The sequence below is a fragment of the Trachemys scripta genome, chromosome 11 (genome assembly GCF_013100865.1).
Source record: "Trachemys scripta elegans isolate TJP31775 chromosome 11, CAS_Tse_1.0, whole genome shotgun sequence".
Lineage (NCBI taxonomy): Eukaryota > Metazoa > Chordata > Testudines > Emydidae > Trachemys > Trachemys scripta.
This window is the reverse complement of record NC_048308.1, coordinates 27713472-27718779: the sequence shown is the minus strand read 5'-3', so window position 1 is coordinate 27718779 and position 5308 is coordinate 27713472. Positions and strand designations below refer to the sequence as shown.

The 5308-nt window shown below is 42.0% G+C and overlaps 1 long non-coding RNA gene across 1 annotated transcript in view; it reads right to left on the bottom strand.

Annotated features, from left to right (window-relative positions):
• LOC117885139 overlaps positions 1–1847 on the bottom strand; it is a 39058-nt gene extending 37211 nt beyond the window's left edge. The window contains exon 1 of the long non-coding RNA XR_004647724.1: positions 1767–1847. This is a non-coding gene — a long non-coding RNA (uncharacterized LOC117885139). The remainder of the gene's footprint in view (positions 1–1766) is intronic.
• Between the last annotated feature and the right edge of the window lie 3461 nt (positions 1848–5308).

Here is a 5308-nt window from a genome sequence, read left to right as displayed (position 1 = left end):
ACCAATGTTATATATGCCATCATATGCCAGCAATGCCCCTCTGCTATGTACATTGGCCAAACTGGACAGTCACTACGCAAGAGGATAAATGGACACAAGTCAGATATCAGGAATGGCAATATACAAAAACCTGTAGGAGAACACTTCAACCTCCCTGGCCACACAATAGCAGATGTAAAGGTTGCCATCTTACAGCAAAAAAACTTCAGGACCAGACTCCAAAGAGAAACTGCTGAGCTCCAGTTCATTTGCAAATTTGACACCATCAGATCAGGATTAAACAAAGACTGTGAATGGCTATCCAACTACAGAAACAGTTTCTCCTCCCTTGGTGTTCACACCTCAACTGCTAGCAGAGCACCTCACCCTCCCTGATTGAACTAACCTCGTTAACTCCACACTGATATATACCTGCCTCTGGAGATTTCCATTACTTGCATCTGAAGAAGTGAGGTTCTTACCCACGAAAGCTTATGCTCCCAGTACTTCTGTTAGTCTCAAAGGTGCCACAGGACCCTATGTTGCTTTTTACAGATTCAGACTAACACGGCTACCCCTCTGATATTAAAGGAAAGGAAATCTGTAACACAAATGGGAAGGAGAAACTACCAACACAAATCTGACTTGTGTATTTATTTTTCAAGTTTTAAATGACACAGTGACACAGTAAATAAAATGTTTGTAGCCGTTTTGTACATCACACTCCCAGATCATGATAAATAGCTGCAAAATCTATAGAGCTGAGGAGTAAAAGCTCCTGAACTGTTAAATGGTAATTTAATCATGGGCCACATTCTTTCCCTGCTCCTTGTGCTGCATAAGGCCCATTTGACACCACTGTATTTAGAGCAGAGGACACTGTCTTTCAAGTTGTCACATAACACCTCCTGGTTCTTGAACACCAGACCTCTAGTCAGGAGACAAAATCTGTGGCTCTGTCTATTTGCAGGCTGATTAGAATGGTATTAGGGAGATGGTGAACCCTGTGGGATGGAAAAGGGTGTTGAAGGTTCCTGAACACCAAGCAGTTTTTATCTTCCAAATTGCTAAAACTTTACAGTCTAGAGAAACAAGAAATGGCAGCCAAATCTTGACAATTCTCACTCATAATGACAATCCAGGGATATAACTCCCTTTGTTTTAGTCACAAGGAGTTCTTTACCATGCCTTAGGGGACACCCCAATAATAGAAAAGCAACATAAGCACAATTGAGCTTGCATATGATGATGATTACCGACAGGAAAATAAGTAAAAACAAAAGAACAATTATTACTTCAGTTATAATATCTTCTGTATGTCTCTTTGTGAGAGAAATATATTCCCCCCCAAATTTGTAGAATCCTAGTTCAGTATATCCCAGATAATGAAACCATTTTATAGATGGCCAAAGAAACTTCACTTAAGTGAATGCTATTTGGTACATCATTGATAACCTAAACAATTTATAAATGAACATAGCGGAGCTTAACTAAGTCTATGAAACAAGGAAGTATTTAAGTTGCTTACTAAAAAGAAGCCATTCAAGAAGCTGTCTTGAGACCAGAGAATTAATAAATATTAAGACTCTTAAATCCTATTGGAGTACCACTGTTTCTCACTGTTTACCAAAGGTTAGCTTATGTTTCCTTTCTAGGAATACATGGTTTAACATTTTGGTGTTTACCAGGAGGAGCTGTTAGTACTTAAATACCATAGCATTTCAATAAGTAATTACAAGCACATTTAAATCTAATTCCTTGGCAGTGCTTTTAAAACTTTATCTCACCAACACATGCTGAGGTCCTGGTGATATTCTCATCTCTACCTGGAAGGTTGCTTCTGCTTGATGCAGCTCTGTAGCTGTTTCCTTCTAGCTGTTTTGGTTGTAAAGACAGGCTGAGCAGAGCTGTGGGGCTGCGATGAATGCTGCCAAGTGGAGGATGGGAGCAGAATGTACTGCTTTTTGCTCAGTTCAGAAAGTTGTTATACCTTCTCTTTCCTATAATTTCACAGAAGGAGGAAAGCACACCTCTTTCAGGTTTGGCTAGATTTAAAATTAGCTGTTGTCAACCGTTCATTGTCTCAGCATCTTTCTAGGTTGACTTGTTAGCAGTTTCAGCTCACGAGTGATCTGCTACTTTATATGCAGCAGAGTTGTAATTTTTCCTTAACTTGACGATTATACAGCTTTTGTCTTCATAGAAAGGAATTCTCATGTTTAAAGTTAGAGTTTTAACTTTTTTCTTCTATTCAGTCTGTTTTCTGACATCTCTCTTTAGTTTCATCTGGGCTTGGCAACAGTTGAAATTCTATTCCAAATAACTCAAAACACTCTTCCTTTCTAAATTAAAAGTTATTCAGCTCACAAAAATGGTCTTTTTAAACATAGCTAATTCTTAAAGAGAGTTTTTAAACTTGAATTGTTATTTAATAAGTCATTGTCCTTTTTCTTAGCAATCTTTGGAGAGATGATTTTTCTTTAAGAGTTTGGTAAAGAAGTTGTGAAAGCATTACCAGATAACTAATTCCCCAATTAATATGAATATTCTATATTCAATGGCTTCTTACATTAATCACCAGTTACAACATAAAATAACCTTGTTATATTTCTACCTGAAACATCTCCAGTTCACATAACAATGGCATTAGGAAGTTATCACATACAAAATATTTGGAAATACACATCTTAAAAGGAACTAATTTTAAGCATTTAAGAGTCACTTATGATGGCAAAGAAATTCATTTATGTTGGCAAAGAAATTCATTTATTCATTCATCTCTATTCCAGCCCCAGAGATACGCCTCCCTCATCTTTCTGTCTTACTCAGAAAAGGTCAAGCTAACATAGCACCAGAATAGACGGTTTATGCACTGTTATGATGACACAATGGCCCATGATTTGGCCCAAAATGAACAATGTGTTCCAAATGCTTTAACTAACCAACCAGCACCAATATTCTGGAAGAATTAATTGCATCTGAAAAAAACAAGGATTTTACAAGAAAATACACAGTATAACATTCATTAGGGTTATGGCAAGAACTGAGCACTCAAGGTATGGCTTATTCAGAAAAAACTAGGCCTGAAAAACAGAGAGAAGTTGTGTGGAAACTAGCCAGGAGCAGGGCCACCCAGAGGATTCCGGGAGCCTGGGGACTTTGGTGGCGGGGGGCCCCGCCGCCGAATTGCCGCCAAAGACTCGGCACTTCGGCGGCGGATCCCGGGGTGGAAGGGCCCCTGTCCGCGGGTCTTCAGGGTACTTCGGCATCGGGTCCCGGAGTGGAAGGACCCCCCGCCACCGAACTGCTGCCGAAGACCTGGAGCGGAAGAAGCTCCAGGGGTCCGGGCCTCGCAAGAGTTTTCCAGGGCCTCTGGAGGGAGTGAAGGACCCCGCTCCAGGGGCCCTGAAAAACTCTCATGGGGGCCTCTGCGGCAAATTGCCCCACTTGCCCCCCCCCCCGGCAGCCCTGGCCAGGAGTGAAATGCAGAAGAAAGAGGTGGGGTCTTAGGGCCCAGATACTCAAAGTTGTTTAGAAGCCTAGCTCCTATTTGATATGAGTCTCTAGGTGCCATAGTAATGCCTGCACCAATACACAAACTATGTACCATTGACAGGGGCACTACATCATCAATATTAGTACTGGAGCAGGAGTAATCTAGTGGTTAGGGCATTTATCTGGGATATAGAACACCTGGGTTCAAGTCCCTGCTCCAATTAAAGCAGAATGGGGATTTAAATGTGGGCTTCCAATGTCCAAGGTGAGCACAGGCGCCGACTTTCCAATGTGCTGAGGGGTGCTTGATCCCCGGCAATGTCCTAGGCCTAGCCCCCCACTCCACCACTTATCCTCAAGACCCCACCCTGCTCCGCCTCCTCTCAGCTCACCTCTTCCCATCCAGTTCTGCCCCTCCCCCAAGTGCGCTGCATCCTCATGCCTCCCCCTTCCCTCCCAGCCTCATGCATGCTGCGAAACAGCTGATCGTAGCAGATGGGAGGCACGGGGAAGGAGGGGGAGGTGCTGATCTGCAGGGTCTGTGGGGAGGAGGCAGTGGTGGGGAATTGAGAGGCGGGCTGTCAGTGGGTGCTCAGCACCCACCATATTTTCCCCGTGGGTGCTCCAGCCCCGGAGCACCCACGGAGTTGGTGCCTATGCAGGGGAGTGTCCTAACCACTGGACTTTTGGGTACTATGGGAGACACTCTGAATGAGAATCCCGCCAGAGTTTAGACATGGCTGACACTTCTAAGCAGTTCATTAACTGGGTGGGGGGGGGATGTCAAGACTTAGGCAGCTTTGCGCATGCCCACTGGCAAAAATGTAGGTGCCTATGGGAATTTAGATAGCAGCTGAGTGAGTGGTTTTGTGAATGTCATTGGCACCTAAATGTTGGATTTAGGCACCTAAAGGTGCAGGCAGGTGCCAAAGTCCCTTTGTAAATCTGTCCCTGAGCCCTTAAGAAAGTAGCACAGAGTTGTATCTGACTGATATAGTCTTCTAAACCTGATTTCTCTTGATTCAGACAAGAATGATGCACGGGTTTTTTCTGTCTCGACCCCCCCTCGCTTAGTCACTGTATAGCTGTTATTTCAGATTGTTATGCTAAATGTTATTATATCTGTTGACCTTAACTAGTACAGTTTTCCCTCTTAAGTCACTGGATTTAATTGGAGTTCTGCTTACTGAGCTGTAAATAAAGTCTGCTGTTCAGAGAATTCTTTCTGTGTAAAATAGATGAACATTTCAGGCTGCAATGTCTGTTGATTATTATGATATACTCATGGATTACTATCAGGGCACAAAAAGTACTGGGTCAGGGTCATCGCTGGTGTTCAGTTCCACTGAAGGCAATAGAGTTAGATTAAGGATGAATCTAACCCCATGTATTTTTCATGCATTAAATTAAAGGATATTAACCTGTTTATTTCGGTAAAAGGAGGACAAAGGAACAACAGAGGCATACAATAGACATATATAATTCTAAGACTAAATGGAAATCCCTTTAAAAAAGCATAAAGATTGCTACCTTTTACAGCCAGGTTTAATAATTACATACGTACAGCAGACAGTGCTGGGAGCTTTTTAGGGTGGTAAAATTGGAGATAGCAATTCCTGTGAGATTTTATGAGGAACAGTTATGTCTGAAAAACATTTTTTTTATAAATTCTAGAAAATGATTGATTTATTTAAGAGCTATCTGGTTATACAATGTTTTTGTAATAAAATAGTCATTGATTTCAAATACGCAAAGTTCAAAGTGATGACAAAAAAGGACCTTCTCAGAAGAAATGCTGTAACTGGTAACTGTGCTCAACTGCCTTCCCCAAAAC